At 36.3% G+C, this 15,106-nt stretch overlaps 1 non-coding gene across 1 annotated transcript; it reads left to right on the top strand.

Moving 5' to 3' along the window:
- The first annotated feature begins 2,693 nt into the window (after positions 1 to 2,693).
- TRNAS-GCU (transfer RNA serine (anticodon GCU)) lies at positions 2,694 to 2,766 on the top strand. Its single transcript has one exon. It is a non-coding gene; the product is annotated as a tRNA-Ser (tRNA).
- Positions 2,767 to 15,106: the final 12,340 nt, after the last annotated feature.

Raw genomic sequence — 15,106 nt, 5'->3', positions numbered from 1 at the left:
CAAAATGGTCTATAATAAGAGAAAGAAATGATAGTAAATATCATGTACTAGCCATTAGACAGATAAATAAATATTTCTTTCATACTCACAAACAAAAATGTTTTATCCCATTGTGGACAGAAGTTTCTTTTTTTCACAATCGACACGGAATAACATAACTTCGATGCAAACTTTGCAAAAGTATAAGCGCCACTGATACTATCGTTCCCCTGTCATGTAGGGGGTAGTGGAAGGGATTGAGAGAGGAAACATTATGTCTTACAGTGCTGAGTACTCGCAACTCAGGTTTGCATCGCAACTCACTAACGGTCTTACTAATAAAAACTCTATATACAGACGTTTAACTGTCTTATACTTATACAATGAGTAGCTCGTTTATAAGTCGTGTGTAAATTCCTTACTAATAATCACTACATACGTCGTGTATAACAGTATAACTGTTACACAGCTACGTCATAGTTTCGTCATTACTTCGTTACGAAAGATAATAGAATATCTGAGGTTCTCTATTGCATCCGGTAGAGCGCTCTAGAGTGGCGTGTTAAGTATCGATAGTACAACTGGCTCTAATCGATTACCATACTATATTTTGGTCAAAGAGTACAAGCTACAGTAATATTATTCTAATTATTCTGTGCTCTTTGGTTTGTTCTTCTTTGGTTACTAGGCAACCATCATCATAAAATGACAGTCGATACGAACAGCTGTTAGAGGGGCGGCCATTTTTACTCTATATACAACGCTTAAACAAGGGGTTTCGTATATATAACTACTGCAAAGCAATTCCCATTGTATAGTTACAGGCTGTTTATACGTCCATCGCTTATACATGGTTTATTAGTAAAGTTTTCTGACTCAACTCTGCATAAGTCTAGTATAAAAACTATACACTGTTTATTAGTAAATGGACAAGCTTGCTGTAGCACAAAGTAGGGGCTTCGCATGTATCCATTGTCAGAATGAAGAAACATTTCGACTTATGAAAGTGAAAATGTTTCACTCTATTAAAATTAACTTCTAAAATAGTTTGTCGGGATGAATTTAGTACTTAATCTGAGTCTTAAAACATGAAAAATAGGAAAAGGACTAATCTTCTGCGGACCTCTGGAAAAAGGAGGATAGTAATGGCCAAGGAAGCTTTTAATAGAATACAGGTCACTAGTAACAGCTAACTGAAGTAATCTACCACTATCACACTTTGTGATATGTATCAGCTATCTCTCCATCCTCACTCTTCAAACTTAGATTGAAGGGTTGCGAGCTGCATCCAGGCGAGTGGAGCCGCGGGCCTAATGTGAACTATTGCGATGCGGTATTAGGAACGCAGGAACAGTAGCGCCACGGCTCCGGGCTGCAGGACTCCACTGGCCTTGGTCGAGTAATACGGTGTAATGGAATCATAATTGGCAAGACCGATCATTTGAGTAGTTTAATATCAAAGACGGACATCTGTCGTCTCCATAGTTTTGATCTAGAGGCAATTTTTTGTTTCACAGTGTTCTTTGTAATATTTAACACAATTTATTTTATAAAATGTAGTGTTAGAATTTGCATATGGTTTCGCTATAACTGGAAAGAGCATGAAAAATTATATAAAAATCCACAGCTATCTAAATTTCGATCTGAGGTCCGATGTCCGCCTTTGATATTAAGCTACTCATTTTATTTAAGGTGTGGTACTGAAATGTATTGGAATAGATGTATAGAGGTGCTTATCGGATGGGGCATAAAGCATGCCTAAGCAGATCAGCCCAAGTAGGTCTTTCGTGTACACTTTATGGAATGAGTTGCGTGTAAGTTGTGCTTCCCGGCTATGGCGACTTCACCAACAGCTACACCATGCATTATTCTTCATCTATCAAGTCCGTATACTGTGCCTCTGGTGGCGAACTGCCATATTTCACAGATCTAGACGAGTCGTCATGTCTCCGTCAGGTGTCAGGCCCTGGGGCTTCGGTGTCTCTTATTGTACGTAGCATAGACCCCACCACCACTTCCATGTATTAATAGTTTGAGAAACCGCGAGGAACGCGCAGCATGGAGGACGATCTACATCGGCGTCATGCAAATGCAAATTGTGCCTTATAATTCGAAACGGAAAAAATAATGAAATACAAATAGTTGAGAGAATAATTTCAAGGAAAAATTGTTCTGGGGGCGGGTATCGATCCCGGGACCCTTAGCTTAGCGCGCGAACGCTCTATCGACTGAGCTACCCCAGGAACTATACACGATACCGTCACAATTTTTCCTTTTATATCCACACAACTCACATGAGCTGACAAGACGCCAGAACTCAACTGTGAGTGCACACAATTACTGTGTGACTTTAAATTGTAGCTTTCTGTTAACGTACCTCCAGTAACGAACGTATTATACAAATCTGGCTTTCAGGTAGTAGCTCCCTGTAAAGCAGGTTTGACAAATTTCAAAGAAAAATTATTCCGGGGCCGGGTATCGATCCCGGGACTCTTCGCTTAGCGCGCGAACGCTCTACGGACTGAGCTACCCCAGGAACTATACACAACACCGTCACAATTTTTTTTTTCGTTATTGGAGGTACGTTAACAGAAAGCCACAATTTAAAGTCACACAGTAATTGTGTGCACTCACAGTTGAGTTCTGGCGTCTTGTCAGCTCATGTGAGTTGTGTGGATATAAAAGGAAAAATTGTGACGGTATCGTGTATAGTTCCTGGGGTAGCTCAGTCGGTAGAGCGTTCGCACGCTAAGCGAAGGGCCCCGGGATCGATACCCGGCCCCAGAACAATTTTTTTCCTTGAAATTATTCAAACCTGCTTTACAGGGAGCTATTACCTGAAAGCAAGATTTGTATAATAGTTGAGAGACTTGGTAGAATGGCGAGACAAAATGGGAGAATGTTGGGAAAAAGCTTGACAACCTTAGCTACGTCCATCAAAAGAAAATACAACTCCGCCATCGCAGAGATATGAACTGGGGTCCACTGTTGTCGTAAGTCAGCGTTCTGCTAACTGAACTATCAAAGCGGCTCAAATTATTGTAGCAATATCAATATACCCTAATATAAACGCAGTATCCTGAGAAATAATTCCGTCCTTGTCCAACACAAATTTCAATTGAATTCTGCGGAATTTGAAGTTAGTGTTGAAAATTGACGACCTAGCTTATCTTCGAACAGTGCGCCCCTTCCTTAATTAACTTACCAATTAGAATCGTTCATCAATTATCTGTCACGAACATCATTATCGCTTCCTAATTATCGTCATACCGTCACCTCATTATCGTCATATCATCGTCACCTCATTATCACCATATAATCGCAATCTCATTATCGCCACCATAGGAGAAGGCCTGTCCTTAGTACTCCGCAATGAAGCGGAACGTAATGGGCTCCATATCTTCAGCTGCTTCAGCTAGAAACAGATAAAATGAAACAAATTTTACTAACCGCAATGTACCCAAAGCCTTCGACATGCAAATTTAATACTGTACAGTACCAAGATTACAGGTTATATCCATATTGTTACTATGGTATTGTGTATTGTCCCAGAGGAATGCTCCACATTACGAGTCTTTGTAGTATAGGGTCATTTATGGACATCTCGACACGCTAAGGAGAAATGTTAATTTTGAGACCTATGTATCCTATTTTTATTCTAATTTTTTCCCTAATACGTCAGGGACTGCCGGACTTTAAATTCAAAATTAAATTGGAAAATTTTGTCTTATTTAATGCTTTTTATGTATTGCTAGAAGTGTTGCAAGTTTCTTGTTTAGGCCTATGTTAGTTAATTAATTAGGATACAATTAATTATGATACTTAATCACTCATTTAAAGTTTGTGTGACTGCAAAATGTGTATATTTTTGTGTGGCTTTACTTTGTTTATAGTGCATTTTTTTCCTTTTTATTTCTATTATTGTATTTGTATTTCTGGTGGTGTGGAAGAGAAGGCCTGATTGCCTTAACTACATAAGAATAAATAAATAAATAAATAAATAAATAAATAAATAAATAAATAAATAAATAAATAATAAATAAATACGTATGGACATGTTTTCTATACATGTCATATCTAGTGTCAATGTGGTCATTTTGTATTACTGTATTTAAAAAAATACAAATTTGTGCCGAAGTGTCACTTCTCTCATAATGGGGCGATTTCGATATAGTCTTATTACCAGGCTTCGGCCTAGGGACACAGAGTAACCAGTATGAGATTTAGAGTATACGGAGTATAAATGACGTCATGACCAGTGTGGGGTGACTGCAACAGCACAGGTGGGTCCGTAATGTGCATTACCGTTGTGTGTATTGCTGCTTGGCTGCGGTACGTGTAATAGGCTTCGGCATAGAGACACCTGATTGAAGGTAACAACTCACGTTAATACTTTAATGGTAGACATTTATTGTCTACACTAGGAATATACTATATATACTGCATCTGTATAGGGTGAAATAGATTTTATGCCGTACTATGACGGACTGTTTACATGTTGAGACACGAAGTAACGACGCGCTCCATCTACCATTCCACTCGACCAACACAACACTATGTCCGTGCGTTCTGAACTTCATGCGTTTCTGTGCCCAGGATCGAAGCCTGCTTATTACAAACATAGGAAACACTTTAAAACAAAATATTTACAACACAATTTTGCTCCTGAAATATTTCTAAATATTTTATAATATTCCCATTCGCTTTCGTCACATGCGAATTTGTTATCGGTGCCATGTTCCACACATATCTTGTGAAACCAACACACTGAATACAAAGTTCTCTAGTATTGTCATCGTATCCACTACACGTGGCACAATAGGTTTTTTTTTTCGGACTGTCCAAACTATTTATGAACTATCTCCCTCCCCCTACACGCCGAACATTAGACGGCTTCCTTCTGTGAGAGAGTGTAACTTCTTTCTGTTGTTAGTCTCCTTCAGCTGTTTCCTATACTCTTCAGATGTTATTAGACTCGGTCTTGTTGTATTTTTACTCTTTTCTCACCAGATGGAAGTGTTGTAATTAATCGATATAACTATTTAAAGATACCATAATATAAAAAAACTCATTTTTATTTTCTTCTTCTTTCCTTCAAGTATTAGGCCATATGGCCTGTTACGATCTCTTTTCAATCTAGCGCTTCTTTGGACGACCGAGAGATCTCTTCCCGTTTGGACGATAGTGGAGCATGACTTTAGGGATTCTATCTCAACGCATGCGATGCAGATGATTTATCCAGTTGTTCCGGTAATGCTTTACGTGATTAATTATTAATTTATCTTAAATCTATATTTACTGAAGAAGTCTATTAATTCGCAAATTTGAACTAATAGAAACTGGATTTAGTATACCTATTTAATATCTTTTTCCCTAAAATTCTGTAACGCAGCACTTCGGTGTAATTTGTGTGGACGTTTTATTGATGTTTTGAATTATGTAGTAACTTATGCATTAACTTAAAACGTTACTTACCTAAGTTATGTATATTTCTAAATTCAAATATTATTATTATTATTATTATTATTATTATTATTATATGTCAAAAACCAGAGATTATTGTAAATAATACGCAATGTCAATTTATTCGAAACAGGTTTTTCATCTTTTTAACATAATTGCATAATAAAAGACTGGAGTTACATGTTTTTTAGAAATGTTTTCTAGAAATTAGATAGCCCCTACTATGTACAGAATTATGCCCAAAATTAAACGTCCTTTAAATAAGGATTTTATGCCTTACATATACATGTATTCCTTTGAAATATTAGCGTGAATTAAACTGTTTAGAAATTAGAGTAGGAAAGAACATACATTAAGTAAAATTTGTTGAAGACACAGCAAGATAGCAAGGGAATACTGATGGGAAAGGAGAGTAGGGAGAAGGAAAGGGGAGTAAGATGAAAAAAGGAAAATAGGGAGAGAAAAAGAATAATACGAAGAAAGAAAGAATAGGAAGAGGAAGAGGAGATAAGGAAAAGATAAAAGAAGATATGGAGGGTTAAAGGAGAGCAGTGAAGAAAAAGGGAGAATAAAGAGGAAAATCAGAGTAAGGAAGAAGAAATTAAGACAAAAGTTATAAATAGAAGACGAATTAAAGAAGCAGACGAAGAACGAGCCCAAGGAAATAAAATGAAGAGTACAAGTAAGATAATATGCAAGCCCAACGCTGTAGAGTTTCGGTTAGCTTAACCGTGAACGAGCGGATCTGGGTTCGAATTCTGGTCGGGACAATTTACCTGTTTGGGGGTTTTTCTGAGGTTTTCCCTCAACCTCTGGAAGCAAAATTGCTGGGTAACTTTCGGCGTTGAACTTCGGACTCATTTCACCTTCATGAGTATCATTTCATTAATAATTATCTTAATAGTTACAGGTTGACCAGGAGGACATGGCGGACGTGGTTCCAGGACGCGTCTACAGTTGGCGTCTGTCTGCGGGAGCTGCAACATCCAGAGAAGCTGCAGGAGCGGTTAGATAGGGGGAGTGTAGCTTCCTCGGATAGACGGCGCCTTGGTGAGTCGTGCGATCGACGGCGGCATGGCCTTAGGTTTGAGGATGCAACAGATTCAGGCACATGAATTGCGAAAAGATGCTATAAATCTGATGAGGCTGCAGAATAACATCACAGGCAGGTGAAGGAACGGTCTCCAGTCAGAACTGGATGCTGTGATTGAATCGATACGATGGCACCATGCACTGAATCATGCGTTTGAGGAATGTTCCTAAATGGACTTCAACAATCATTCCAACATAAGGAGACTGCACAATAAGTACTAAGGCTGCGGTGCTTGACTGCGGGCCCTCTTCCCGAGGAAAAAAAGAGAGTATCAAATGCTATCTTATCTGATGTTGATAAATTTGGCGATAATAATAAGGTGGCATTTTGGTAATATGAGTCAAAAAATAATCAGCCAAAGTGGGACTGGAGTCAATAGTAGGGTGACCAGACGTCCTCCTTTGTCCGGACATGTCCTCCTTTTTTAGGCCTTTGTTGGGGTCCGAGCAGATTTTTTAAAAATCAAGAAACGTTCTCCTTTTCGTAACTTGTATGCCTGATATTTTGAAATTATCTTCTATGACACCTTTTACAAGTAATTTGCCTGTAGATGACAGCAGCATCGACGGAATGTACTCTTTGCCAACGATCATAACACTCTTTGCTCCTACTTGTTATGGTCGTTGCTTTCACATGTAGCTAACTGCAAATAATTTTATATCATTAAGTTTTATCATAAGTATACTGTAATAAAATAGATATTGACATAATTTTAAGTATAATATAGACCTAAGCCTGAATATAAATAGACGTTTTCTGTCCTCTTTAATATTATAGTTCCCTTCACTTTCATATTGTAACTAAATGAATAGTACACTGCAAGAATGATGGATGTCATTTGGAATACATTTTTCAGGAGAAGCAATTAAAAGTTTGAAATGCTTAGTGATCAAAGCTTAACTGTGATTTTCCGATCATTACTGGACAATGACTATCAGTGTTAATGCCATATAACTCTCTGTGTACATTCTATAGGTATTTAGCTATGCATTGACAGTCTTGGTTCATTTTCGACAAGAAAGTGACATCCATCATTCTTGCAGTGAACTCTTCAAATGTAAAATTATCATAATTATTTTGTGATAAAATAGATATTAACACACTTTTAAGTATGATATAAGCCTAAATCTGTGCTATAAATATTTTGTAATAAAATAGATATTACGTAATTTATAGTATATTTATAGTATAATATAGGGCTAAGCCTAAATCTAAATACTATTTTCTGTCCTCTTTTTTCTAACAATTTCCTACTTTTGAAGCTTTGAGTCCTCTTTATCGATTGAATCTAGTCACCCTATGTCCGAATACAAACTGGGAGCAGAAAGCAGCATGCTAAGCCTATGTAAGATAAAGCTAGAGCGCTGTGAAGAAGATATAAAAACAAAAATAGATGTCGAAAGTAAGAAAAAGAGAACCAAGAGAGAAGGAGATTTAGAAGGAAAGAATATGCTGAAGAAAATGTAACAATATTGGAGAGAATTACGATGACGTAGTAAGCAAAGAAACGTTGAAGACAAAGAAGAAAAAATTGAAGATAGAAAAGGAGACAGATAAAAGTAGAAAATGGAGAACAAATATGAAAATGAAGAAGATCAGAGATGAATAAAACCAAAAATAAAGACGAAAGAGAAGAGGATGAAGACAAAATGGTGCTCGTAATAAGAGTATATTCATTAATTTAAACTTCAAGCAAAGTATAATTCGTAAGTTTCGTTGAGATCCTTCTCATTTCGTCGTTTGCAACTTCTCATTGATAAGGACAAATTTTATCTCACGATAAGAACAGGAGAAGTATCTCGCTGAAGACTGACACACTAACAAATTGCTTATATTTCAATGTATATTTTACGGGCCGTGTTGAGAGAAACTCGACGTTAATGAAAACGGAAAGTTGGATCAACTTCGCACGCTAGTTTAAATTAGAGCTCTTACAGCAGGATGCAGTTATCCGTGCGAACATTTCACACAACTTTTACAAGATCTATTACTAGAGTATCGGTGAACCTTGCAGTAATATAATCGCTTGTAGCAGGTGGGACAATAGCTAACTTTTTTCTCTGGCTTATAATAGGAAAAGTCTCGGAACCATTACTCATTACTGCATTACAGAATCCGACGTCTCCTTAACAATACGCAACCTGTAAATCAACGTCACGATGAATACAAAAATACCTTTCGTTTCATAAAGGAGATTTTAAACTTGAGGCGGGCGTTCTTTTCATATCCTACACCACTATTTCTTTCGAGCTCTTCCATATTAAAATTCTACAGAGAAATCCTTTGTTCTATGCCACTCTTACTTCAAAGTATAATACGCAGCAATGAACGACTTCAGAATTACACGTCAAAGAAAAGGGTAAGTAGGCCTCCGTATTTTATGGAAAGAGAAAGTAACATTTTCATTATTATTTTTATAATCATCAACGTAAGTATTACAGGATCGAGAATTTTGACCCGTTATGTTGTATAAGGATTGTGAAACAAAAAAGGTAACAGCATTCTCTAATCGTTTGTTGAGCTGGAGTAAGTCTGTTGCTTAGAACAATGCAAAATAAGCAGAAGGAAAGACTCAGATCGACTCTATGAAATACGAGTAGAAAACCCTTTTGCTTGCGAGGAACTGAATCGGTATCTATGTACTGAATTTTACTTGTATCTAGAAGTGCAATAACTAAAAGAAAGAAAGAAAGAAAGAAAGAAAGAAAGAAAGAAAGAAAGAAAGAAAGAAAGAAAGAAAGAAAGAAAGAAAGAAAAAGGAAAGACAGAAACAAGGAAGGAAAGGAAGAAAGAAGAAAGACATTTGGATTAGAATTCATTAAAATAGTATGTTTCGTATTAAATTGAACACAAGAGAAGGGAACATTTGTAAAAGTTGTTCAAGACGAACCATTTAAAGAACATGTGAATGTTTAAAAAAAATTAAATTTTTTATACCCATTTTTGTTCCGATAAGTTTTGTTAATTTAACAATATTTTCTTTAAGTCCGTCATAAACTTATCTTATAATATAATATGTGATATTTTTATTTGATTCCACTTGATGAAAGTTTTCGGCTTTGTAAGCCATCTTCAGATCACTGTTGCCTCTATTGAACTCTTGTGCTGATGTGCAATGGGTTACATTGACCATATTGTATTAAAATGTTAAATATAAAATATAAGATAAAATTAATGAATGCACATATTAAAAAACGATATCATATAAAATTAAATTAATCTAAAATGAAGGTTTTGCAGCGTATACAGTCCTTTCAGATGTGAAACATTTCCTTATGACCTTTTACGTAGTAACTGTCATGACATTGCATTTACAAGTGGTTATTGCATAATTATGAATCATCCAACGAATTTTAATGCTCTTTGCTGCGCTGTATTTTACAGAATTTTTACTTTAAACCTCATTACCCAATTTTGACTTACACCACTTTTGCTTTGAACAGCTCAATTAAAAGTAATTGATTCCTTGTATTTGACCTGACATTCACATGAAACCTGAGTGAGACCACAGATCCTCTTAGACATGATAGCCAAGATTGAAGATTGATTCACGTTTTCCTCCATTCAAAACCCATCCATTCTTTTCAAAAGGCTAAGATGTCAACTTCTGGTCGGTTACGCATCTCGAATTATAGCACAATGCTTGCATTACAAAGGATATTCTCCCATAGCAGTGGAACAAGAGGGAGGTCGCTAAAAGAATTAAATGTCGACAATGCGGTAGCGATATGTGATTCGAGCAGGCCAATATGGCTAACGTCAACAACATGATCGTATGTGTTAGTAATGCTTAACTGCGTTACAATAAATAGACGTCCAGGAATAGATCCCTAAAAATTTCCTGTAAGAATGCATCGAGAGATTAGCTGTGACTCTGTAAGTATGTATCAATAGATGAAATTATATTTGTTGTATCATTACGGTTACCATATCTTTAAATGTTGAAATGAGGACGCCATACCAGTTGGACCCTTCCAATCCCTAAATAACATTTTACAGATACAAATTCACACAATGAGCCATAGTAGTTAAATTGAAAACAACTAAAATGAAGATAAATATTTAGTATGCTGCATGTTTTGATATCTAATTCCAAAATTATTATACCTTGAGTATGCACATTATTATTATTATTATTATTATTATTATTATTATTATTATTATTACAATCGCTGCATATAGAGTACAAAGGATATAAGTATGTTACAACTTACAGATAAAAAACATACACCACATACACACACATACACACATACACACACACTAGCACGCACGCACGCACACACACACACACACACACGCACACAGGTTGAACCATAAGCAGTGTCATTAATTTCAAGAGGTTATTCTTTGAGATATTTCAAACAAAAAGTTTAATACAATTTTGCTGGTTTTTACTTGTTTTTCGAGAAAAAATTACGAAACATTTCATTGAGTATTTTAAGAAAACTATTGAATTAATTACCGATACTTACTTCATACCTGTGGAGTAACGGTTAGCGCGTCTGGCCGAAAAACCAGGTGGCCCGGGTTCGATTCCTGGTAGGGGTAAGTTACCTGGTTGTGATTTCTTTCCGTGATTTTCCTTCAACCCAATATGAACAAATGCTGGGTAACTTTCGTGCTGGACCCCGGACTCATTTCACCGGCATTATCACGTTCATCTCATTCAGACACTAAATAACCGAAGATATTGATAAAGCGTCGTAAAATAACCTACTAATAAAAAAAACTTGCTTCTTCCATTTCATATTGAAGAGACGAACGGAATACCTTCTAGATAGTAATCGTTTTTACGTGGCCGTCTAGTTAAACTAGTTAACTTAATATCTAAATATCTATGAATTTGAGAAAAATTCGTTCTGGCACCGGTAATCGAACCCGGGACGTCTCAGCTCTGCGCGCTGAGCGCTCCTATCATCTGAGCTATACCGAGACATGATCCACGGTGCCGGCCGAACTCTTCTCCTTCATATCATCATTAGTATTTAAATGTTATATTTCACTTAGCAAAATTTGAAAATATATAATTCGGTCTTCATACCGTAATTTATAAATGCGGTCAGTGCTGCAGTAACTAGGGATCCAAACAAGGAAAACTCGGTGCGCAGAAACCAGCGGGCGTGACTGTCTCGCGCAGATGACGTATGCTCTCGTTTTCAGCATGCTTTCAAGCCTACTTCAGGGGAGTAAGAGGTGTATAGCATACGCGCCGCGAGGAGTCCGAGCTGAATTTTGTTTGTAGGATACCTATAATTCTTCGAATAAATCGTAAATCATTTCTACGTCATTTCTCGCCAATGAAAAATTTGGGTTTGTAAAATATGTGGACTTTTCGTGAAGGACTTTATGTAGGTTTTATTCTTGTCTGATTGAAAATACAGTATGTTGTGTCAATATTTCATTTCAATTTTTAGCCATGACGTGTTTCCTTAATCTTGATTTGGCAATAGGTTCAACTAAACTTATTGTAAATATAACGAATAAATCGCATACACACAGAGATATAGTTGGAAACAAATTTTAGAGGGTACTGTTGAAATCTTCTTGGTTAGACTAGGCTCTATATGGACTCGTACTGCACTTCTTTTCCAAGGTTACTTCTTCGTCATGCAGTCTCCTCTGCAGACCTCCTTCGAGATCGCAGCCACAATTGCATATAAGTCGAGGAATTAAACGCTGACACGGGTGGCCCAACATTTTTTATAAACAAATGTCTCGGAACTCTTTTACTGAAAAATATTCCTTTTCTTAGTGCAGATATCGTTCATTACAGTGATGCTCATACACATTCTATAGTTTAAATTGAAATGGAATCTATAATATGTAACTGGACTCAAGATTCATGAACGCACGAAAAGTAACAATAAGTATACTTCCCTCCTCTATCAAACTGCTAGCATTACACCTGAGAAAGTTTTAAAATTAGAGAATCAGTGCAGCAGAATTCTTGAGGCACCATATCATAAAATTAGTGTTATGCGAAGGCATATATGCAAGTTTTGAAATTAGCGAATCAATGTAGCAGATTTCTTGAAGTGCCATGCCATAAAGTTAGTGTTAATTACTTATGGAAATATCACGGCTTTATGCAAGCTTGAAATTAACAAATCACGACTACTCCTCAAGTGCCAGATCATGGTTTTCGATAAAACAACAAATGGACAAGCGTTTAAGCAAAGGATAGGAGATGCCATCCGTTACTTTTATGCCAGATATCAAAATCATTTTCTTTTCAAATAGCTAATATCCTCCATTTCATAGTATAGTAAAGATTATTTAAACATAATTAATATATTTTCGAGTCTATATTTTTTTCCGGTACGGTAACAGCGAGTATTTAGTTTAGATGGTACGGCATACCGGGCCGTACCGGTCCAACTACAGCACAGCATATACACAATCTTGAAATATTCTACAGTTAATCAAATCATCAATTGATAATTGGCTGATACTCTCTTGAGCAAATACGGTATTCTCTTTCGAAGTTTAATTAAGAGTTTGGCATTCTTATCCACATATTAAGCTATTGCTACACAACTGACATACAAAATTTCCAAATTAATATCAGTTCTTGATTTCCCACACGGTGTTTCTTTTCTCATACTATTTCAAAATTATTAAAGCTCATGATTGAAAATCACACCTATTCTTTATATTTATAAATAAGAAACTATTTGTCGGTGCACTTTGGTAGAAAATAAAACCAAAGGAAGAAACACCAAATTCGCTCTCAATAACATAAAGTGTATCCGTTTAACCTCACAATCCCACTGCACGATATTTAAAAGACATAGATGAAGCAGTACGCAAAATATCATATGTCGTTCATACTTATGAATTCTGCGGGGAGAGGGGGAACCAACAAAACTAGCTGGCAAAGTCATGTGTACTTGAAAGTGCGGAACACAAAATTACAATTTGTTGTATTTGTGGTTGAAATGTAGTAAGGCTGCATGTCATTTGTTATTTTATATACCGGTACCGGGAATTGTATATGTTATACGGAACTTTTACGCTATTTAAAAATTATTGTAAAATATGACGGCAAAAAATAAAATATCGTTCATGAAACTAAACAATTTACATAAGCAAAACAACAACTTGCGTCACGTTATGATAGTAATAAATCCCTTACAATTAGAAATAAATAATGTATCACGCGACATCAATTTAAAACAGGCTCAGAAAGTTAACTTTTCTCAAATTCACAAGCTTCATAGGATTGAAACCGATATGGCATACGAGCAGACGAAATTAACTTTACAGACAGGTAACGCCTTCCTGATCCCGCAAGCAGCAAAACAAATTTGTCAGTGAAGTAGCCTCTATAGCTAGGCGTATTGCGACTCGCAACTTTTCTTTCAGACTTCTTTGTATAAAGAATAAAAAAACGAACATAACGTATATGAAAGGAAAATTTATGCGATATGTTACGAACACATCAGAAACTTAGATAGAATTCCTCAATATAAAACCAGGAAGTCGGAGGATAAAGTAAACTCCAAAATACAAATTCATCAGTCGAAGAGAAAGTGATAAGAAAATAAAATTACGCCACCAAAGTATGAAAATGGAACAGATATGAAGTCGAATTCACAACTGCAAAAAAGAAAAGATAGTATCAGCACCATAAGTAATTTCTGCAAAGAATGTTAAAAAATGCTATGTTTTATTTAACGACGCTCGCAACTGCCGAGGTTATATCGCGTCGCCGGTGTGCCGAAATTTTGTCCCGCTGGAGTTCTTTTACACGCCATTAAATCTACTGACATGAGCCTGTCGCATTTAAGCACGCTTAAATGCCATCGACCTGACCCGGGATCGAACCCGCAATCTCGACCATAGAAGGCCAGCGCCAACCAGGTCGACTTTCTGCAAAGAAGAAACATTATCTGAGACATTACATAAAATTTCGTATCACTACCACCAATAATGATTTCAGCTAAAGTAAAGGCCTGACTATCTGCTGCTACAGAGTGACAGAGTCCTCACTTTACAGCACGCTTGTAAATAGTGTAGACTCTAGTGTCTAGTCCATAAATATCAATCTAAGTATGTTATGTTCTTTAAAAATTAGCCGATTACTGGATTTTCTTCACATTATCAAGTGAAGATAGGCGTCAATGCGAATTATTTTCTCTTATAAGTTTTTCTCTCTCAGTTCAACCAAAATTGCTTCATTGTTATTTCTTTATTAAGCTATCCAATTCGGAGTTTCTGCAAAACATGTAATCTCACGTAACAAAATCGATACCGTACAATACTGCGCATTCAGACACCAAATGTAATCAGCAGAGTATTTTCTACGTTGATTGTTTACTTGTTTATTTTTCTCTTTCTGCAACTACAAGCGTAGAAATCTACGAAGCAAACGAATCTATAAAGACGGCAACGATTGCGACATTGACGACAATAAGGACGAAGACAACACGACTAGGACACTGACGACAATGAAAAGTACATCACGATTACAACATTGAAGACAAAATTATAATAATGACAAAGGCAACGATCGTGATATTAATGGCAAAGGAAACTATAATGAAGTCGAAGAGGACACGATTACGA

This window comes from Periplaneta americana, chromosome 3 (assembly GCF_040183065.1).
Source record: "Periplaneta americana isolate PAMFEO1 chromosome 3, P.americana_PAMFEO1_priV1, whole genome shotgun sequence".
NCBI lineage: Eukaryota > Metazoa > Arthropoda > Insecta > Blattodea > Blattidae > Periplaneta > Periplaneta americana.
Note: the sequence above shows the minus strand (reverse complement) of the source record. Positions and strands in the feature narration are given on the sequence as shown.